The following is a 24,810-nucleotide window of genomic DNA, read 5'->3' on the forward strand; positions in this document are numbered from 1 at the left end:
AATTTTTGAAAAAACAGGATCCAGCACATTTTTCTGCTGGATCCTGTTTTTACTAATAGACTTGTATTAGCGATGGATTGTGACGGATGGCCATCCATTTCATGCGTCGTGCACTGGATCCTTCGGAAAATTGCTGTCCGTCGGGCGGGGACAACGCACAGAGGAACATTTTTTCTGTACGTCGGAAAATCGCTCAGCGACGGATCCTGCGCTGCCCGTCGTTGGCTATCACGGTAACCTATGGACACAGGATCCATCGCTGACTGTCAAAAGCAGGAATCCAGCGACGGGTTCCGTCTTTTGAAACTGAGCATGCGTGGAAGAATTCCCAGTCAGGGAAATTCTCTCTCACTCACTCTATCTCTCTTTTTACTATAGATGCTGCCTATGCAGCATCAATAGTAACAAGATATAATGTTAAAAATTTTAAAAATAAAAAAATCGCAATATTCTCACTTTCCGGAGTCCTGCATAGCGTTACCGATGCTCGCGATGCTCCCGGCAGCTGGCGTTCCCAGTAATGCATTGCGAAATGACCCGATAACATCGCGTTCTCGCGAGACCGCTAAATCGCCAGAGGTCATTGCACGCAAGGCATTACTGGGAATGCCTGCTGCCGGGAGCATCGCGAGCATTGGTAATGCTGCTCGGGACACCCGAAGGTAAAAATAGTGCGATTTTTAATTTTTTTAAATTATTTTTAACCTGGGTTGTGTTGTGCATGCGTTTTCGCAGCAGAAAGCCGCTGTGAAGACGCATACACAACAAGGTGCACATAGCAATGACGGGTCCACCAGAAAAACGGGCCCTGTGCACCCATTTTTTACAATCTGCACAGGATCCGTCTTTTCAACAATTTGATGGATCCTGTGCAGATTGTAAAAACTAAAGTGTGAAAGAGGCCTAAGCCTTTGAACCCAGGTACTGGATGACCACAGGACAACCCCCTTCACTTTCTTCAGTTGGTTCTGCCATACTGTTTCCTTATGCATTGAATGCAAGGGCTGCCTTGAACCAAATGTGCACGTAACACAATCCCCCCTTGGAAGAATCATGGAGGAGGGCCTCATAAAAAAAATATTTCCCATTACAAAGGAGTGGGTCTCCTAGACTTGTAATGCCCATACACTAAGTGCATGGGCTGACAAACATTTCCCATGGGGGGTACATTTTTTACAAATATTTTTTGAGGATCATAGACACAATTTCCCAAAACTTGACTGGCGGTTGAGAATGATGACACGTTGCTGAAGGCCTCATTAAAAACTAGGCCCAATTTAAAAGAGCGGGTCTCCTAGACTTGAAATGCCCATACACGAAGTGCAAGGGCTGACCAACATTCCCCCATGGGGCTACATTTTTTAGAAATAGTGTATGGGCATCATAGACCCCCTTGCCAAACATTGGACTGGCTGTAGCACCACAGAACACATTAACCCTGGTGATCTAATGGTAGAGAATGAGGAGACATAATGATAAATCATACTGAAATCAAACAAATGAATAAAAGATGTGAATCCACCTATGACAGAAATTAACGAAAGGAAGGGGCGAACACGGGTTCATAGATATGAAGCTAAACTGTGTCCAAAAAGTCATAATGCCTGTGTGGAGGAAGCTGATCTTCATTCTTCTTGTCACAGATGTCAGAGAACTCTTTATATGCTGGAGGTAAAGAAAATACCTGTACATGTGGTTCCGTAGCCGTGGACTCAGGGACAGCTTACGTTAACGCTGAGTTGCTCCTGGTTGGAAAGATAATCTCCTTGGTCTCCCAGTTGATAATTGGGTTCTGAGAACGCAACCAAGGAATGCCTAAAATCACAGGAAAATGAGGAGAAGAAATTAGCAAGAAAGAAAGTTGCTCCTGATGATTAGGCTCCAATAAAATTTCAAGGGGTATGGTCTCCTGATCCACAGGCCCAGAGATTAAAGTTGACCCATCCACTGTTTCCATGGCAATTGGAGAGGCTCTTTGCTGAATTTCAATACCATGTTCCTTGGCAAAAGCGATATCCATGAAATTGCCACCTGCACCAGAGTCAATCATAGCTGCACTGGAAATCCACTGTCCTGAACACAGGATCTTAATAGGGAGAGAACAGTGAGAGTTATTTTCCTTAAGCTCCTTGGGGGGTGAAGTCATAGAAAGTGAATGGAATACAGCATTTAAAGGCAGGCTACATTCAGAGATGTCAGATTCATCATCACAGTTGTCATACTCCCCTACTGCTGCTCAATTGATCAAGAAGTGGTCAGACTGGCCGCAGTAGAAACATAGACTTTCACGACGGCGATGCTCCCGGCGCTCATTGATCTCGCGCCTCTGAACGGAATCAATTTGCATGGGCACCTCCTCCACCTCCCGAGACATTTTACCTGCAGGCTCTTGGGAAGGAAGGGAAAAGTTAGAAATACGGTTATATGCAGCAAACTTCTCCTGCCTACACTCAGTAAGGCGAATGTCAATGCGCACACAATGCTGTATAAATGTCTCTAGCTCTTGTGGTGACTCAGAGCGAGCTAGTTCATCTTTTACAATACTAGACAGACCCCTTTTAAAAATAGGCAATTGTGCATAACTGTCCCAATTGGTATCTACCGCTAATCTCCTGAATTCAGTAGCATTCTAAATAACAGAATGTTTTGCCTGGCGTAAAGACAATAAAGCAGATTCAGCGGTTGCACGGCGATTAGGATCATCAAACATTAATGCCATAGCGGCCAAGAAATCATCCAAGTTATTTAACCGTGGGTCACGAGACTCAATCATCGGATTCGCCCAGGCAAGCGCTCGTGCGGTCAGCAGCATTATTAGACAAAATACTTTGGATCTATCATTAGGAAAACGGTCAGCATGCACATCAAAATATAGCATACATTGATTCACAAAGCCATGAAATTTGTCGCGATCACCATTAAATCTGAATGGGGGCAACTTAGGTGGGCTAGCTGGTGGCGCTTGCCCAGAGGGAAAAGTCGCTTGTGCAGCTATTTGCGTGCTTATGTCCTGAAAAGCCCATCCATACTGGGACTCTATGCCAGCAAGTTTGTTTTCCTGGGCTGCCATGCGGGTGCTTAAGTCCTGCAAAGTCTGTCCAAACACTTGTTGATTGTGTTCAAAGCTTCTAAACTTCTTTTGCAGACCTTTCACATCTTTCTGCAGTGATCTAATTATGGAAAACACCTGCTCTAGTCTGCTTTCTGCAGTCATTGTTCCAGCAGTCTCCTTTTTTTTAGGCTAGAGTATCCTGTAATAATTATAGGGGATAACTCAGGAGACTCTTTGCGTGGAACACAGTTTTATAAGTGGTAAAGTCTATATTATCACACGGTGATTCAAACAGGTGCAGAGAGAAACTCAAGTCCACAACACTTGGTGCAAATATCAAATGCAGCTCAGCAGTCTATAGGAAACTTCAGAGGAAAATGCAATCACGCAGAAAGTCTATGAAGCACAATTATTCTTGAGGATACTTGACACGAATAAGTCCTTGCTTAGTCCAAAACACAGATAGATATGCTTATAAGGCAGTTCAAACAATATCTTAGCTCAACCAGGGAGGTCTGGGTAACAGTCTCAGGTTCTTGCAAAGCAGCATCAGCTTACATGTCCAGCAAATGCAGATGGAAGTAAACATGAGCAGCAGATGAAGGAGGATTACTGGAACTGGTGTATGCAGCAGGAACTCAGAGCAGAGTAGCACGATAACCCCACAGGTTCACAGGAGCAGGTATATAGCCAGGGAGTCACCAGAGGTCAGGAGCTGGATGCAAGGCAGAATACTCTAGCACAGACTGAAAGCTGGGGTGGAGTTTTATAGCAGGAAGACACAGTGCACATGAGACCAAAGACACCCTCTTGGAAAAGGGCAGTAATGCACAAAAAGGTAATAAATTTTTTTTTAGAGTCCTGACACTAGCAGACAAAACTATGCAACGTATGTCAGTGAAGCCAAGATTTTTCCACCACAGATTCACCAGGCGTCTGATGGAGATAACAGACAGTTAAAATGTTGTTTTCATTTAAATATTTTTTAGTGAAAAAATGCTGAGTTGTACAAGGCTATCCGACAGAACTGTGCAACCTATGCCTGCGAAGCCAAGATTTTTCCACCACAGATACATTAGGCGTCTGACGGAGACAACAGACTGTCTACATTTTTTTTAATGTTTTTTGGTAATTTGGGAAAAAATTACTGAATAGAATAAGTCTAGCAGACAGAACTATGCAACGTATGCCTGCGAAGCCAAGATTTTTTCACCACAGATACATCAGGCATCTGACGGAGATAACAGATAGTTAAAATGTTGTTTTTTTAAAAAAATATTTTTAAACAAAAAATACTGAGAAGAACAAGGCTAGCAGACAGAAATATGCAAAGTATGCCTGCGAAGCCAAGATTTTTCCACCACAGATACACCAGGCATCTCACGGAGATAACAGACAGTTAAAATGTTTTTTTAACATTTTTTAATAAAAAAATACTGAGTAGAGCAAGGCTAGCAGACATAACTATGCAACGTATGCCTGTGAAGCAAAGATTTTTTCACCACAGATACACCAGGTGTCTGACGGAGACAACAGACAGTTAAAATGTTTTTTTTATATTTTTTAAACAAAAAATACTGAGTAGAACAAGGCTAGCAGACAGAACTATGTATAGTATACCTGAGAAGCAAAGATTTTTCCACCACAGATACACCAGGCATGTAAAGAAGATAACAGACTTTCTACATTTTTTAAATGTTTTTTGGTAATTTGGGAAAAAATACAAAGTAGAACAAGGCTAGCAGACAGAACTATGCAACGTATGCCTGTGAAGACAAGATTTTTCCACCACAGATACACCAAGCGTCTGATGGAGATAACAGACTGTCTACTTTTTTTTATGTTTTTTGGTAATTTGGGGAAAAATATTGAGTATTACAAGGCTAGCAGACAGAACAATGCAATCTATGCCTGCTAAGCCAAGATTTTTCCACCACAGATACACCAAGCATCTGACAGAGATAACAGACTGTCTAAATATTTTTTAACGTTTTTTGGTAATTTGGGGAAAAAATTAGTAGAACAAGGCTAACAGACAGAATTATGCAACGTATGCCAGCGAAGCCAGGATGTTTCCACCACAGATACACCAGGCATCTGATGGAGATAACAGACTGTGTACTTTTTTTTTGTTTTTTGGTAATTTGGGAAAAAAAATTGAGTATTACAAGGCTAGCAGACAGAACAATGCAATCTATGCCTGCTAAGCCAAGATTTTTCCACCACAGATACACCAAGCATCTGACAGAGATAACAGACTGTCTAAATATTTTTTAACGTTTTTTGGTAATTTGGGGAAAAAATTAGTAGAACAAGGCTAGCAGACAGAATTATGCAACATATGCCAGCAAAGCCAGGATGTTTCCACCACAGATACACCAGGTGTCTGATGGAGATAACAGACTGTCTACTTTTTTAATGTTTTTTGGTAATTTGGGGAAAAAAATTACTGAGTAGTGCAAGGCTAGCAGACAGAACAATGCAACCTATGCCTGTGAAGCCAAGATTTTTCCACCACAGATACACCAAGCGTCTGACGGAGATAACAGACTATCTAAAATTTTTAAAGGTTTTTTGGTCATTTGGGGAAAAAAATGAGTAGAAAAAGGCAGCAGGCAGAATTATGCAATGTATGCCTGCAAAGCCAAGATTTTTCCACCATAGATGCACCAGGCATCTCACTGAAATAACAGACAGTTAAAATGTTTCTTTTTCATATTTTTTAAACAAAAAATACTGAGTAGAACAAGGCTAGCAGACAGAACTGTGCAACATATGCCTGCGAGCAAATATTTTTCCACCACAGATACACCAGGCGTCTGATGGAGATAACAGACTGATCAAAATGTGGCCTTGATTTTTTTGGGCACACAAAAAATGTGTCAACAAGTTGGCTATTGGCTATGCCACTAAAAAAATGGATTACTAAAATTGTAAGATAATTAGCACAATGATATGCGATGCTTGTGGCATACAACTCACAGTGGTAAATAAAAGAACTGTAGATAAATATTTTTGGGCCAGCTTCAGATTTTTGGGGTAGCAAAATGGTGTCCAAAAATGTTGTAGGACACTACAAAATATTAGATAGTACGGAAAAAAAGGACAGATTTTTTGGTGCACTCACATCTGATGCCTGGGACAACAGAAAAATCTTAGTTTGCATGCTCTTCTATTGCAATCACCTGGCTGTAGTCTGCAGCGTGACCAAGCAAATAATTGTACAAAAAAGAAAGGGGGCTATAGATTGCTTTAGAATAAAATGAACAGATATAAGCTGAAAAAAAGGCCACAGATAACTGCAGCTAGTTGTATATTAAATAAGCAGCAGCAGACGGTTATGGAACTTTTTGAGGTATGCAGTGAGATCTATGTACTCACATACAGTGCCTGCAGGCCTTGCACTGATGTGGATATGTGCACATAGACTCCCCTACCTACCCAGCCCTGCAATCTCTGTAACCCCGAATTAGCCGTAAAAAGGAATGTTGGTTTCTCTGAATTTGTGGACTGAACACTAGCAGACCACACTAACTATTAAAAGGATGATTCTGACCCTATCTCGGCAGCAGCTCTACCTACACTAGCTAAGTCCAGCGTAGAATGCAGCGTGCAGGGCGGTGCCACGTCTCCTATAGACCTGATGAAGCTGTGCAGCCAGCCAATCACTGTAATGCCACAACAAAGATGGCTGCGGCATTACAGTGCATGGCAGCCAATCCCTGCATTGTCATTGGTGCTCTAAAGAGTGACAGAATTGCTGGGCGGAGACCCAAGCTCCTGCCGAATAATCCTGAAAATACTTGGTGCTCGCCGAGTACACCGAGCATAGTGATTCTTGGGCAAGTACCGAGTAGTGGTGAGCATGTTCGCTCATCACTAATAATTATCAACAACGTCCATCGCTGCCATTTTCCCAAAGGCTCAGGACACTTTCGCTGCCACCAGCTCCTATTTCTTAATTACTAACAGGAAAGGAGCTAACCCAATTAATAGCGTAATTTACTTCAGAGGATGTGAAAGTACCTTATAGAGCAAGGAGAAATGAAGCTAGTAGTTTTATATATTTTACTCCAAAGGTAGGCAGTATTTACAAAACTATGAAAAGATATTATAAAATGAGAAAATTGCAAAATAAAAAGGGATTAAAGGAAAAAAAACACAGTTGCTTAAGTCATTTCATAGCAGACCATGCGGTGCGGGGAGGGGTGATACATCAAAGTAAATCGCAGAGTGTCTCTCAGCAAGTTCCTTGGACAAAGACTAGTGCAAAATGAAGTCTCACTATCTTATACCTGTGCCCAAAACCAAGGCACTCCCCCTGTGGTGACCTCACTGGGTGGATGAATACTCCCCTTTTTTGAAAATATTAAAAACCATCTCTAAACATATCTCAGCATATGAACCTCGTATAAGAAAGACAAAGTTATCATTATGCTCAGCATGAAATGGGGCTTAATTTTAGTATAAACATGAACTCGATACATGACTTGCTTACAGAGAAATCCGTTTCTTGCATTTCGTTGGGTTTTGATCCTAGAGATTTCAGTGCTGTATAGATCTACCGGTGGACATCCGGAATATGTAACTTTTATCTCTCTATTATTAATGGGTGCCATTATAACTAACTTTTCAAGAACAAAGAAGTCCCCATGCGGTTTGAAAGCTGCCCTACCAGTTTTGGCTGGTATCAGGTGGGATGGGGGAAGTAAGGGGTTTAGAATTACACAGAGCTGACATGCAGTGTGAGGAGGGGGGTCAGAAAGCCCACAGCGTGTGTCTGAGCTGCATGTCATTTACAAGGCAGGAAGATGCAGAACTCAGTGTGCATGTATATTCATGACACAAGTGGACTGTGACGTCCTTAGTTTTATGCTGCATAGTATACAGCTACCTCTATAGCATTATAGATAGAGGTGTAGACATAGTCGATAAGTCGTGCCCTGTCCATTGGGCCTAAGATGACCAAAGGCCTTTGGAGATCAGAAGCTTCAGTTTATGCTCATCATTTGGGATATTTGATCAATGTGTGCTGTCTACCATTTCCTGTTTATTCTCTCTTTCTTTGAATATTTTCTATGAATTGCTTCGTAGAATCAATCATATATCTTACATTTCTATCTTCAATCTGAGGGCAATGAAATTCACTATTATCTCATCTTTGGGTTAGTGCAGGGACTTCTTCCTCACTTTAAAAATACCAGTTGATCTTAGAGTATAAGACTCCATAATCAGACCCTCCTGGTCTACACTCATGAGAGGCAAGTAACAGTTTTCTGGAGAGTGACATCTGGCTTGGTTGATATCTCTGATCATGTTGTAAAGTTCATTAAATAGTCAAACATTGACTACCAGACTATGTACCTCTATTTAGACAGTGTTCTCCTACTCCAGTCCAAGGCCCACCAACAGATCATGTTCCTTAGTTTTGCTCAAGTGGTCAAAAGAATGAACATATACATTTCTATGTAAAAACAACTCTGTTCACATATTCAGGCTTCTGAGAGTCTTTTAGCTGTTCAGTTTTTCAAAGATGCCAAGTGAATAAAAGAGTGAGCTGAGCATTCTTCAGGGAGCTTTTGCTCAGAAGACACTGTACTTTACAATTCAAGTCAAAGTAAGAGAAGCCCAGAAGACTCCTATACGGCTATTTGAGCATTTTAATAGCATTTTTGCTTCAGAAATCAATATTGTGTGTGTTCATTTTGAATTGAAAAAAAACACAATATACTAAAAAAAAATATGAATAAAAAATGCTGGAAAAATGCTACTTAAAAATTCTGTTTGTCAAAAGCATTGAACAACAAACAAAAATATTTTTTTTAAAAAGCCCAACATTTCCTGAAGCGTTTTTCACTTGATGAACTCCGTGAATTTGCCCTTGTTGTATGCACATACCTTTAGGTGGCTCTTGCAAGAAAACATTAGACACCAAGGATAGGGATTGTTGTTATATAATTCCTTTTCTCGATAAAAGATTTAATTTAAACTTTGTCTTATTATCTCTTTTTTTCCAGTGCCATGGATAGACTTTGCATTTTTTGATCATTTTCAGCATCTTATCACCTGGACAAGTTGTCCCCTGGTAGTACACAAGCAGAAAAATGAGATGTGACAGGGTCACTGGCACAGTATATCATGGGACATACTGTATGTGTCACTGCGTAATGGCGTCAGTGATGTCAAACCAGAGTAATTTCCTCTAGCACACTACGTGAGTTAAGTTGAAGTTGCATTTCTTTGCTCGTTTTATGTGGACATCTATAGAGTGGGTTGGAAGAAGTCCACCTTATCTCCACCTGCAGATCCGGCACCACAGTGTGCTGACAGGATCTGTGTGATCAGTCATATGGTCTGGGTTTCAATAGGTGGACTTGAGAGGCAGTCTGTATGTTGTGGTTTGGAGAGGACAGACTTCAAACGGAGGCTCCAGGTGGAGCTGAAGACACACGGTGGTCTGAGCAAGCGAATCTCTCAGAAAATTGGAGTTTGCTATTCGTTATCTTTTTGTTTTGCCATTATGCCAGAAAGGCCATATTTACTTTGCTGAACCCTGCTATGGTTTATGCTGTTCCACATAAACCAGTAGGTGATTTACCACAAGAAGCCTTACTGTGCCTACCTTTGAAATCAGCTGAGAGAGTCAACCCCTCATACGTGGTGTTTTGAATTCGGGCAGAATTCCAGGAACACGCATAGAGGCTGTGGACAACTGCATGTGTAGGATGCTAGCAGGTCCGTAGGATGCAGTGACACACAAGAGGCAGAGCAATGGTTAACAGGTTCTTTATATATAAGAACAGTAATTGTGCAAGCAGAGGGGTAAAGGATGTGATTGGAGGACGGGGGAAAAGTCAAATGCAATAGAATGTAACAGGTTAACTTATCAGTCTCTGTGCACTGGAGGAAGGTGGCTGGAAGATCCCTCGGTGGTGCCTCAGGCGGCGCGGGATGTCTCAGATCCGATCCCGCAGATGAGCGATGCACTTTCTCCTTGCAATGACAAATCCTCCGGCTTCTTTGGCATGCGATCTCCTGATCCGTGTGCACGGTGAGGCAGGGGTGATGGTAAGTGGCACAGAAGAAGAAGCAGAGAGTTCAGTGAGCAAGGCCGCAGTATGAACACACAGTCCAGTGGACACAGCCACAGGCACGGGCCGGTCCTCAGCAGCATATATATCAGACCCACCCCCATCAGTCAGGTGCCCTGTACTGCTTTGGTCAGCAATCTCTTCCCCCTGCAACACTGGTGACAGCCCCAACTGTTCCGGCCCAGACACTTAGGAGAGACCATTTACTTGGCTCTCTTCCCTACACATGTCCTGGTTAAAATCTTCTGCTATCCAGCACAAGACGTTCGGCAGCATGGACGAGCTTGTGAAGCATCTGGTCCAGGTCTAACAGCAGCAAGAGCTCACCAGTCAATAGCAGCAAATGACACAACAGGAGATTAATAAATTGTTGGCACAGCAGCTTCAACAGCAGCAGCGACAGCACCAAGAGGCGCAACTGGAACTCCTCGCTGAGGCGGTTTGTGGGAGGCCGGCAGTCTCCTCCCTAACTCCAGGCGATGACTCACATGTCCGGAAAATTGTTAGACAAGCCATACAAAAAATGACCCCAGGAGATGATGTGGAAGCCTTTCTGACTGTCTTCGTGAGGGTGGCTGAATGGGATAAACTTCCGCCAGAGCAGTGGGCGGAGGAACTGGCTCCATATTTGTCAGAAGAACCTGAAAAGGCATATTAAGACTTAGCCCTACATGATGCCAAAGAATACGCCAAATTAAAAACTGAAACATTGACATTGACTATACGACCAGGTACCCTGAAGCGGTGCAAGTAACTCTTTGGCTAAGAATATCGCCCAGGAGCTTGTCCATATCTTTGCTAGGATGGGCCTGCCCAATGACATTTTAACTGACCAGGGAACCTCTTTTATGAGCAAAGCGATGATGGATCTGTGTAGAGTCCTCCAGATTGCCGAGCTGCAAACCTCAGTTTAGCATCTGTAGACTGATGGTCTGGTGGAGCGCTTCAATAAGTTCTTGAAAGCCATGCTCAAGAAGGTCGTTGAGAAGGACGGTTGAGACTGAGACTATCTGCTTCCATTTCTGCTCTTTTCCATCAGAGAAGTCCCAAAATCCTCCACTGGCTTCTTGCCATTCAAGCTCCTGTATGGTTGACATCCCGAGGGTTCCTGGACATTGCCTAGGAAACCTGGGAAGCCGAGGTCATGCCACACCGGAGTGTCATTGAGCATGTTGCTCAGTTGCAGGAAAGGATGGCACACATGATGTGATGAGAACATCTTCTCCAGGCACAAGAGGCACAGGCAAGGGTATATATCCGATCAGCAAGGCTGAGGGAATTCCAGCCCGGGGACTACAGACATAGTAACGGGGACATAAGTTTAGGACACTGGCTGTACCGGTACCAAAGTAACTCACATCTCACTAGCAGTACACCTTACTCATTAATGATTGTACACGTTGTTTGGTGACTGCATAGGGGAGAGGGAGTGCGCAGGCGCTGGGCCCCTCTGACCTTTCCCAGCACCTGCGCTCTGCAGTACTTTGGTCTGCCCTCAACAGGGCAGGTAAGTACTCCTGCGCAGGAGTATAGCTTTATAGTAAAAAAAATGTGTTTTGTAAAGAGGGGGTGAGGTTCAGGCAGGGGCCTGTGCTTCATGCTGTCTCTCACTCAGGGAGCAGAAATCTGTGACTTGGTTTTTCTTAAAATAGGACCACATAGGTTCATGAATCTTGTCACCTGTCCAAGATATTTATGTCTGCCTACCTAAATAAATGTCATAGTAAATGTTCCTTATGGAACAATATATCCAGAGAAAATGAAAAAAGAGATCACCTCCGCACAGCTGCAGCCAAACTAACCACCTAGCATAACAAACAAAAATAATGCTGAGAGTCCCACACGGCAAAATTTTGTCCGTCACCCTCCACTCCCCTCCCTGCTATGTTTATCCATGCTTCAATAAAGGATTGGATTTTACCTGCCCGGTCAGTGCGTTCCTCTCTTCTTATACATTTGGTTCCTTATGGAACACTTTGTTTTCCAAATGTCTCTAACTCTCCTTCAACATATGATTCCAAACACAGGGTCATATTTTTTTGCTGGATTTTTCTAACTGTTTTACCAGGTTTATGAATACATTGTGTGATCACTAGAATGAGAATCCAGTTGTTGTCAGCTGTTATTAGGATAGTCGACCATTTTTGGATCCCTCGCTTGAAATATGGTATATTTTACTTCTGATTTTCAAAATCATCAAAGGGTACATGAAAAGAAAATTGCTTATCTGCAACTAGCACCTGAAAAATATCTAACTCACAGATAAATATTACTACACTCATGCTACCTATTGGTGTGTGTTTGGTGTGTGTTTAATGTATACGCACTGTTAGGGCTAGCGGAACACACCAAATTATAAGAGAGATGGTATAAGGTGCGTTCGCAGCCCGGGGTCCACTGTGCAGAGATGGAACATGCTACTGAGTAATGACGGACTATATGGCAGTACAATGTGGATACACACACGGGTTAACTTCACCCTGTGTGAAGGAAGCAAACCCTGTTGCATCACAGAGTCTCAGTACCGCACCAAGAGCACAAGCAAGGAGTCTCAGGACTCTATCCCAAGACACAGGATTAGAGTACGTTCAGTCTACTTGGGCTCGACACCGCAACTGGGGTGTGAAAGTAACATAAAATATAACTTAAAGCACAAGAGTGCGTGCTGTGCCGCTTTGGCGGACGCCACTAACCACCCAGACTTGGAATAGGAAAGCGCTCTACAAGCGCACGGCGCCGCACTGGCGGTTACAGCAATAGACGCTGTATCGTGTGTCTTTATGTTGACAGCTTACTCGGGCACTAGACAGCTAGCATCCACCTTTTGCGAACAGTCATATACAAGGGAGGGGATTTTAAAGAACGACTTGCACTCATCAACATACACACAATTCCAAATGTACGCTGTGCGGCCATGCGAACCTTTTATAGCTGCAGCAAGAACAGGACCTTCCCAGAAGGACCAATGGGAGTCAACCACAGAAGAAGAACCCCTTCCGGACCTTCCTAAAGGACCAATGGGATTTGCTGCAGTATCTAAGCATGTGATCCTTGATCTCCAATGAGAGATCTTGCCCTGGGCATGCTCAGAAAGGGAAGAGCAGGACTTAGTCCCAAACACGTCTGCTCGCCGCTGCCCAGTACTGGCTACAATGGCAGAAGCTGGAAAGGCAGCAGTAACCAGTTGTCCAGTATCAGCCTGAGCAAGACACTGGGACCAATGTCTTCGCTAAACAGACTCCACTGTGGCTGGAGAAGAATGGGAGACTGCAGCGGAGATGGCTCGAGATTCCACCTGTGCAGATGTGGTATCTCGACACCTAACACGCACTGATACTTGTGTGAAACTTTTGACATAACTTGAAGCTTGTAGTCCTCAATGCAAAATTTCCAATAGAGCCCCAAATTATCATGGGTCTTTAAGACATTGGTTTTCTTATGTGGACCAAAGGGATTTTTTGGGCCCCTATAGACTCTTGGACTCTGGTGCAACTGCAAACCCTGCATTCACTATAGTTACAGTCCTGCTTATGACCGTACAGTATGTATCTAACTGCTGTTGGAAAATGGAGCTTTACAGATCATTATTTCTTCTCGATACTGTAAAACTGTATTATTGCAGTATCGACATTATTGCTTTATTAAAAAATAAAGTATTAATTTATAAAAAAAATGAAAATAATTTAAAGTTTGAATCAATCCTTTTTCCCAGTTGAAAAAATTAAAGAAATAGTGAACATAGTTAGTATCACCATATCCGTAAAAGCCTGATCTATGAAAACATAAAATTAATGAACCCATATAAAGAGAAAATAAATCGAAACCAGAGAGTCCCAGTTTTTCGGTCACTGCATTTTGCTCAAAAAATTCAACACAAGGCGAATAAACTGCCACATGTATCCCAAAAATGGTATCAATAAAAAATGCCATTAAAATAAATCACGCCGTTATGCAGTTTATCGACTGAAAAACACAAACACACACACACACATATATATACAGTATATATACAAAGTTCAAGTATGTATGTTGTTGTTGTTGTATGTATGTTCAAGTATGTTCAAAGGCACTCAAATCACCTTTCTTCCCCATACTGATGCTCGGTTTGAACTGCAGGAGATTGTCTTGACCATGTCTACATGCCTAAATGCACTGAGTTGCCGCCATGTGATTGGCTGATTAGAAATTAAGTGTTAACAAGAAGTTGGACAGGTGTACCTAATAAAGTGGCCGGTGAGTGTATATATATATATATATATATATATATATATATATATATATATATATGTACAGTACAGACCAAAAGTTTGGATACACTTTCTTATTTAAAGATTTTTATGTATTTTCATGACCATGAAAATTGTACATTCACAATGAAGGCATCAAAACTATGAATTAACACATGTGGAATTATATACTTAACAAAAAAGTGTGAAACAACTGAAATTATGTCTTATATTCTACAGTAGGTTCTTCAAAGTAGCCACCTTTTGCTTTGATGACTGCTTTGCACACTCTTGGCATTCTCTTGATGAGCTTCAAGAGGTAGTCACCGGGAATGGTCTTCCAACAATCTTGAAGGGGTTCCCAGAGATGTTTAGCACTTGTTGGCCCTTTTGCCTTCACTCTGCGGTCCAGCTCACCCCAAACCATCTCGATTGGGTTCAGGTCTGGTGACTGTGGAGGCCAGGTCATCTGGCGTAGCACCCTATCACTCTCCTTCTTGGTCAAATAGCCCTTAAACAGCCTGGAGGTGTGTTTGGGGTCATTTTCCTGTTGAAAAAGAATGTAACCACTCTGAAAGAGACCTCAAATGTAAAATAATTGATGCGGTTCCTATTCAGAGGAGAGGAGGAAATAGGGAACAGATCTTGAAGAAGAAAGAACTTATGTGAATCTACGAGCTTAATACCCTTAAACCTAGGGGGTTAAACGTAGATTTTAAAATACATACCATTATCTAGAATAATATGTGCGTACCTTGTCAAACAGGAAAGATTGAAGACCCGTTGGTAACAATAGCGTGTTAGAGCTACTTTTTGTATTAGAATGTATCTCTAATTTTAAACTTTATATTATATATTTTTTTCCTTATTTTTTTAGATTCATTGCTATATTATTGCTTGAAGTCACTAACCCAGGTGAAGCATGGATATGTGGAGGACGAGAAATTCAAAAAATGTATTTTCTTTGCTCATTGAGAATAAAAGTTCTTCTTAAGTGATTATGAATGAAAAATATAGATATTTACTACAGTTATACTAATTAATTTTCTGCATGTAAGTGGATTACTGATTAACACAACAATAGAACACACTGGCGCTACTAGAAAAAACAGACCAAGTGCTGCAGGTATTAAGGCAGATCCGTGCGCACTCTGCCCAAGGAACAAACAAATCACTTTACAATAATAAATACCGCGCTACAAGGGTCTAAAAGCTAGTTGGAACTGCTCTACAAGTTAGTTACTGGTTCGCCTTTGTACAGCAAGCTTTACAAAATATAGTGGGTAGTCTGCACTAGTGTCCAAACAACCGTCGGCTGAGACTAATCCTGCCTTCAATTAGAATAACTCGTGATTGGTATGTACATTAAATACAATAAACGAATAATGAATCACATACCGTGCTGGCTTAGCTGATGGCTTGAAATAAATGTACCCCCAGATGCATGCGGTGCTCCACTGCGGTGGACCAAGGGCCTGTTGGTGAGGGTGGTTTTCAAAAGCGGTGGCGGTCGGATAAGCACACACCGATAACCGCTTATCCAGCCAGAGGACCGGGTGCCAATGCACAGTACAGAGCCAGGAACCGTCCCGGCCGGAGGCGATCCTGGTTGTACTGTAAAAGATGGCCGGCGCTGCTAGGCAGCGTGTGACGTCACAGGCCTACGGAGTCTCGTTAGGGCAAAAAGCAAACCGACGCGTTTCGGAGTGTAACGCACTCCTTCCTCAGGGTTACCGCCCCAGATGACTGGCTCCGTATTTGAGCACACGCAGCAGGCACCCTGTTGCGTGCTCAATGTTAACTCTGTGCATCCCAGCCCCTGTCATACTACAGTATCATTATGTATGCACTGGACTACTGACCACCCGCACTCAAGATGTAGTAATTAGTGAATTCGCCCCCTATTACTGCCACATCTCATAGGAGCACTGTACTGGTAACCATTGTTTATAGAAGCTCTGCCAGATAATCTGCTTGGCTACCCCTAAGGGAACAACTTGATTAAATAAACTTGGATTAATCAAAAATAAAATAAAGAATATATAAACTTGATTAATCAAAAATAAAATAAAGAATATACTTATAAAAAAAAACCTTGAAAAATGACTGTTTTAATACAGCCAACAGCCAACTAATATGTGCATAAGAATAACCAGGACTGAGGTGTTACTGCCTTTAGTGTTCGCAGTAGTGGCAGTTTGACCTTAAAGGGTTAATTGTGACATCTGGACACTAGGTGATTCCCGGAGACAACCTGTATAAGGTGCCGTCCGGTGCGTCAGGGTGGGATTTTACACCTACTAGAAGTCCATATGGTAACAGACATATTGCACGTAGATGGCCTATTGTCATTCAAAAAATATTGTGAATATCGCCGATGGAGAGAATGGAGCATAAGTGAAATGCCCCAATAAATATGGCGATTCAAAGAGGATGAGCGCATGTGCTGTCACAGAATGCCACGCAGTAACGCTGATTGGTCAGTAATCCTCTTCATGGCAGTGACGCGCTTGGACATGCGCAGTAGGTTAGGCAAAACGCCGAATAACTAAGATGGTGTCCTCCACGTTTAATATGCGTCCTCCAGGGTGAGTAGAAAAATAAATTATTTATTAATATAGCAACCCATTATGTAGTGCAAGATACAAACTGGGGAAACATCAATAATTATATCAAGTTTTATGTAAGCACATGAGTAATAAGCACGTTCGCACTGATGCACTTTATGTCAATATGAATTGATGGCAATATGTAATTTTTAAAGAAAATAATATGTAATGCACCTTATAATGTATACATTAATAACCACAATTAAGGAATGTTAGGACACGTATATGGATACACCCACTGCTTGAGAAAGGCTCATTTTGAGCTGAAACGTTGCCCAGACATGTTGGTAGATTAAACCCTGCACGTTTATATTGGAACAATGGAGTGCTGCCTCTTTTTTTTAATTTTATGAAGTCTGGATGATCGGTGGACGGATTGTCTGGGAGCCTTGCACCCGAAGATAAGTATACTGTGCTGTTTCTTCATATATATATATATATATATATATATATATATATATATATATATAGATACAAAAAAAGATTAAAACAACACAAGCTCACCGACGGGTGCCAAGCCTTCCAGGCAGGACAGTCCACTCATCCACCCAAGTATCATAGAGATTAGAAAAAGGAAGGCAGCACTCCAATATTTGCAAAGGTGAAAAAAACTGTGACGTTTATTTCAGACCCACATCTTCATACGACGTTTCGGCTCACACTGAGCCTTTCTCAAGCCTTCCTTTTTCTAATCTCTCTCTCTCTCTCTCTATATATATATATATATATATATATATATATATATATATATATATACACTCACCGGCCACTTTATTAGGTACACCATGCTAGTAACGGGTTGGACCCCCTTTTGCCTTCAGAACTGCCTCAATTCTTCGTGGCACAGATTCAACAAGGTGCTGGAAGCATTCCTCAGGGATTTTGGTCCATATTGACATGATGGCATCACACAGTTGCCACAGATTTGTCGGCTGCACATCCCAAAGATGCTCCATACAAGGCAGGATGGATCCATGCTTTCATGTTGTTTACGCCAAATTCTGACCCTACCATCCGAATGTCGCAGCAGAAATCGAGACTCATCAGACCAAGCAACGTTTTTCCAATCTTCTACTGTCCAATTTCGATGAGCTTGTACAAATTGTAGCCTCAGTTTCCTGTTCTTAGCTGAAAGGAGTGGTACCCGGTGTGGTCTTCTGCTGCTGTAGCCCATCTGCCTCAAAGTTCGACGCACTGTGCGTTCAGAGATGCTCTTAGGCCTACCTTGGTTGTAACGGGTGGCGATTTGAGTCACTGTTGCCTTTCTATCAGCTCGAACCAGTCTGCCCATTCTCCTCTGACCTCTGGCATCAACAAGGCATTTCCGCCCACAGAACTGCCGCTCACTGGATTTTTTTTCTTTTTCGGACCATTCTCTGTAAACCCTAGAGATGGTTGTGCGTGAAAATCCCAGTAGATCAGCAGTTTCTGAAATACTCAGACCAGCCCTTCTGGCACCAACAACCATGCCACGTTCAAAGGCACTCAAATCACCTTTCTTCCCCATACTGATGCTCGGTTTGAACTGCAGGAGATTGTCTTGACCATGTCTACATGCCTAAATGCACTGAGTTGCCGCCATGTGATTGGCTGATTAGAAATTAAGTGTTAACAAGAAGTTGGACAGGTGTACCTAATAAAGTGGCCGGTGAGTGTATATATATATATATATATATATATATATATATATATATATATATATATATATATATATATATATATATTTATTTAGGATAGCATGGCTGTAGAGAGTTACCATACAATATCACTACGTAACCCACGTGGTGAGAATTGGAATAAGCTCCTTTTGCAAAAGGAATGCCAATGAATATTTAGACTATGGACTCTTGCATCGGATGGCTTAAATGAACAGCAAAATGATTGCTGTTTTATCTGATTTATTGTCCATTAGAACTAGCCAGAACTGAAACTGGTACTTTTGATCCAGTTATTGTATCATGTATCTTTTTCTTTCTCTTTTTTCCCCCTTTACTTCTTTCCCCCTCTTATTTTCCCTATACTTGAGCACTTTATTATTTAATTTATGTTTTTTGACTTTGTTGGTGGTTTATGGTAGCCATATTTGTAACATATTATGTGCGGTATATTAAAATAGAATAATGCTGCCTTTAAATGGTAAGGTGTCTTGGTCCATTTGTAGTCTGGTTATCTGGTTATCACAGCATGTACTGTATGTTCCCCATATATATGCATCTAAGTGAATCAATGGTGCACATGATCATTGTAACAGGTTGGGTCTGTATATGTGCTGTTATGGCTGCTGTAGTATACTGTGACTAATCCACCATGACCCTGACATCGTACGTATGTGCATGATGCCACCATGATGCGGCTACATTGGACTATGATATTTACCAATGAATTCATTTTTTGTCAGCGCGTTGCGAGGGCCGATGGCGCGTGCGCAGTGCGCCACTATGATATGACTTAATCTGAGTTTACTCTTACCAATTGGCGCTCGGTGAATGTGCCGTTGTTCAGCGTACAGGCGCATGCGCTGTGTGACGCACTGGCACTGCTATGTCTGGGTCTCTCATGTCCCTGAACATCGGGCGCATGCGCAGTGTGTGTGTGTGAGGCCATGAGGTTCGATCATGTGACTGATACATCTAGCATCTCCAGCAAGCTGGTAGCATGCGCAATGCGCCTATTTGGACATGTCTCCAGTTCAATGGCCGTACATGTAACTATATGGGCATGTTTAGGTGTTGGGTATGAATCACAGCATGGTCCTAAGTATATTCACTTTATACATGGAACAGGAAACATTTGCTTAATCACATGTGCTCTACTAGGTACTTTAGGAGACTTGCAGCCTCACCTTTAGGTCAACTCTCTACAGCCATGCTATCCTAAATCTCTCCTGATGAACCCACCTAGGAGAAACGCGTCGAGAGTCCACTTTCTTCATCTAAGGAGGTTTATTGTCCTCAGGCACCCACTTGCAGCACCACTATTCAACAGATGAGTATACAGTGGGTACGGAAAGTATTCAGACCCCTTTAAATTTTTCACTCTTTGTTTCATTGCAGCCATTTAGTAAATTCAAAAATGTTCATTTTTTTCTCATTAATGTACACTCTGCACCCCATCTTGACTGAAAAAAAACAGAAATGTACAAATTTTTGCAAATTTATTAAAAAAGAAAAACCAAAATATCACATGGTCTTAAGTATTCAGACCCTTTGCTCAGTGTTGAGTAGAAGCACCCTTTTGAGCTAGTACAGCCATGAGTCTTCTTGGGAATGATGCAGCAAGTTTCTCACACCTGGATTTGGGGATCCTCTCCCATTCTTCCTTGCAGATCCTCTCCAGTTCCATCAGGTCGGATGGTGAACATTGGTGGACAGCCATTTTCAGGTCTCTCCAGAGATGCTCAATTGGGTTTAGGTCAGGGCTCTGGCTGGGCCAGTCAAGAATGGTCACAGAGTTGTTATGAAGCCACTCCTTTGTTATTTTAGCTGTGTGCTTAGGGCATTGTCTTGTTGGAAGGTGAACCTTCTGCCAAGTCTGAGGTCCAGAGCACTCTGGAAGAGGTTTTCATCCAGGATGTCTCTGTACTTGGCCACATTCATGTTTCCTCCAATGGCAACCAGTCATCCTGTCCCTGCAGCTGAAAAACAACCCCATAGCATGATGCTGCCACCACCATGTTTGGTTTTCTCCACACATACCGCTTAGTAATACCACCAAAAAGGTCTATCTTTGTCTCATCAAAGCAGAGAATCTTATTTCTCATAGTCTGGGAGTCCTTCATGCGTTTTTTATCAAACTCTATGCAATCTTTCGTATGTCTTGCACTGAGGAGAGGCTTCAATCGGGCCACTCTGCAATAAAGGCCCGACTGGTGGAAGGCTGCAGTGATAGTTGACTTTGTGGAACTTTCTCCCATCTCCCTACTACATCTCTGTAGCTCAGCTACAGTGATCTTGGGGTTCTTCTTTACCTCTCTCACCAAGCCTCTTCTCCCACGATTGCTCAGTTTGGCTTGACGCCAGGTCTAGGAAGACTTCTGGTGGTTCCAAACTTCTTCCATTTAAGGATTATGGAGGTCACTGTGCTCTCAGGAGCCTTGAGTGCTGCAGAAATTCTTTTGTAACTTTGGCTAGTTCTGTGCCTTGCCACAATTCTGTCTCTGAGCTCCTTGGCAAGTTCCTTTGACCTCATGATTCTCCTTTGGTCTGACATGTACTGTGAGCTGTGAGGTCTTATATAGACAGGTGTGTGCCTTTCTAAATCAAGACCTATCAGTTTAATTAAACACAGCTGGACCCCAATCTAGGTGTAGAACCATCTCAAGGCGGATCACAAGGAAATTTACAGCATGTGACTTAAATATGAGTGTCTGAGCAAAGGGTGTGAATACTTATGAGCATGTAATATTTCAGCTTTTCTTTTTTAATAAATATGCAAAAAATTCAACATTTCTGTTTTTTTCAGTCAAGATGGAGTGCAGAGTGTACGTTAATGAGAAAAAAAATGAACTTTTTTGAATTCATCAAATGGCTGCAATGAAACAAAGAGTGAAAAATGTAAAGGGGTCTGAATACTTTCCGTACTCACTGTAAATTGATTATATTGTCGGACTTTTATGTCCGCATTGCTTATCTAACAACTTGGTGTAATATCTGCATGTGGTGCTGTGGTGTGCAACTATATCCGCCGAAATATCTATGTATCGTTGGTAATATTGTATATACCACACATGTTTGTGAGAGTATGTTATGTTAGCACTATTCAATCCCCTTGCTTATAGGGTGTAGGGATTGCAATTTGGATGTTGTGCTAAATACCCGGATACCCTTTTATACGTGTGATATGTTATGCTATATGTACTGGCTATGAGTGGCTAATGCCTGCTTGGACTGTCCCTTTTGTACATATATATATAACCTAACCCCCCATTTGTTCTGTATATACATCGTTTCAGCATTTCAATATACAGTTTATACAGGCCGTCTCGCCCTTTGTTTCTGACTTTCAGTCTTATAGGGTGGGTTAGGAGATTAGGGACAGCTGTCGCAAGAGTGGGGGCGTCATTCTTGTAATTCTTAGGGTGCCAACCTCCACATCTAGGTAGGTGCCCAGTAAGAGTGTTATCCAGGGACAGGTCACTCATTTCCACACATCGGCTGAGTGAGACTGTTGAGATATATGAGCACGGTTACATTTTTATCACTTCTGGGTATCATTAGGTATGGTGCTATCTATGTGTTTTTGGTTTGTGAGGTCTAATTTTGGGCTTACTTCTGTAATTCTATATCTGTGACAACAGAGGCTGTTACTAATCATTTGCTATCATTGATAGTGTATTAGGTAATCGTACATCAGAGGAGATATAGCGATAATTCTTCTCCCTAGGATTTTTTTAGCCCTAGATATGAAGGAATTTACAGTTGGGGGATACTCAGATTTTGGTACTATTTTATTCACTTATATATTAAAAGTTATATTTTATTAGGGTTTGCTTTGGTAAGCTGTTATAGATACCCTTGGTAAATATTCAATTTTGTTAGAAATTACAATAACACTATAAAACCCATAACAAAATTGCATATTTTTTTCAACATTTCACCCCACTCCGTTTTTCAGTGCTTTACTGTATGTGAAAAAAAATCAATGTTGTAGTTCAAAATCACAAAAGAGCGTTAATTTAGGAAATAAAGAAGTTATGGCTTTTGGAAAAAGGGTAGAGAAAAATTAAAGTGCAAAATAGAGAAATTACCTTGTGATGTAGGGGTTAATACACGCAGCAGAAATCGTGAACACTTAAAATGTGTAGTTTATATTCCATAACACAAATAAATAATGGATTTTCTATATTGGAGGCAAAGATTGCTCCCATTAAAGCCAACAAATGCTTCAATGCCATCTCCCTTGTAACATGAACAAAGTGACTCAGACAACCAGGCATTAGCTTCAAAGCCAAATACCCATTCTTTTTCTACAAGATGAGAGCAGTCAATATTTTATTGACTCTTTTGTCTGTTAGCTATCATGGTGTCAAGATAGAGTTTGAAAAGTAATCTGGACCACATACACCAGATGAGCATCACTCCATAATCAGAGAGACCCATGTATACAGCTGAAAAACTGATGTATATTCGGAAGACAGAGAATCTTGAAAGAGAACTTTACATTTAGACCATTAAAATTAAATTTGTACTATGGACCCCCAAGTTGCAATGTTAATTGGTTCCAGGACAACTTTTGTAAGACCAAACTATTGTAACAGGAGGAAACCATAAATGGATTTCTAGTAATAAATAGAAAACTAATAATAGTTTGTAAAGCCCTTAGACGTCAACTCCCCCCTGTACCAACCTCACAAGAAAACCCCAAAAAAACCCAAACACATTGTAGGAAAAATGTGCAATTAGATAATACACATAAAACAATAAATTCTGTATAAAAGGCAAAAAGAATTCCTGGAAGTTTGTAAATTGCTTACTATTAAAGGGATTTTCCATTACTCAGACATCCCTTACTCATTTCCCATGTTTCCTCATTGTAAAATAATGCCACTTATACTCACCTCCGGTGCCGGCACAGTTCCAGCTCTGGCTTTCCTGGGGATTGTGTGATATTGTAATGTCATGTGGTCCCTGCGGTCAATCAGCGTTGGCTACATTTTTCACACCTTGGAACAAATCACATACATCCGAAGGGAGAAAGGGTGAAACATAGGGACTGGAAGGGGTTGTCCGATTTCTGTACAACTCTTTAAAGATTAGCAATTTGATTCACACTGCTCTTGCTCAGTGTCCAGTCTGATTCTCTGTGGAGCAGCCGGTCTCAACTTCACGGCCTACATTTTTGGCCCTACATCGTGGAGGCCTCAATTACATGCTCAGCCATGTAAAATCATGACGAAGTGTGAGGCCTGACTAAGCTGCCAAGGATGTCGGGTGGACTTAGGCTGCTCCAGAGAACTGGACTACAGACCAGGGCAGCATATGCTGAATTGCTCAGCTCTACTTTCTATGTAGAAGCCTGGAACTTTCTTTCCTGCTGTCCAGCTCATGGCGGAGGTAAAGAGCAATAGAAGACATGTAGTGATATATAGAAAAATAGCATCTTCCAATCACTCATCCTTTGGCACTGTATGTTAAATGTTGTTACAAGTTATAATAGCCCAGGAAATACCATTATATTTTAAAAATATTGTCCGAGGACATTATAACTTATGACCATTAGGTTATTTTTGGACAATAATTCTGGTTATTTTTAGACTCGGCATACTACTGTATGTTGCCTTTCGGCTTATTTAAATAAGGACGCAAATTTATTTTGATACAATGAAAAGTACTTGGAACATGCTGTCAAAGCTGTCAGCAAAGTGCAGCTCTCATCACAATCACTGAGTGGTCACATACTGTACATACACATGGAGCATACACATTTCCCAACAGAGTATCACTTATTCATGTGCCACACATTCCAGAATATGTTGAGAATTTTTTTTCTTGGACATAAATATGAGAGACTCTTGAGATTATTTAAAGGAAACCAGTCACCTAATTCATGCAGCCCAAACCACATGCCGCATGAATCAGAGCCTTGGCTGAATGATTGCAGCAAGTAATATATTTCTCTAAAACGCTAAGGCGTTTTAAAGGAACTATATTTGAAAATATCTGAGACTCATCTAGCTCTGCCCCAGGCCGGCTCTTCCCAGCACTGCTAGACATTATGGACAGATCTCTCACATATCAAGAGACCTGTCAATCACCTAAAACTGAGCTAGCTGGCACTGGACTAGTCTTGTTTCCAGCTATAGTCCTAGGCCAGATAGTTAACGTATATCTTCT

General features: G+C 41.6%; 1 protein-coding gene across 1 annotated transcript in view; it reads left to right on the forward strand.

Annotated features, from left to right (window-relative positions):
- Positions 1–24,810, forward strand: part of BBOX1 (gamma-butyrobetaine hydroxylase 1) — a 332,054-nt gene that overhangs the window by 279,641 nt on the left and 27,603 nt on the right. The window lies entirely within an intron of this gene.

This window comes from Ranitomeya variabilis, chromosome 2 (assembly GCF_051348905.1).
Source record: "Ranitomeya variabilis isolate aRanVar5 chromosome 2, aRanVar5.hap1, whole genome shotgun sequence".
In the NCBI taxonomy this organism is placed as follows: Eukaryota; Metazoa; Chordata; class Amphibia; order Anura; family Dendrobatidae; genus Ranitomeya; species Ranitomeya variabilis.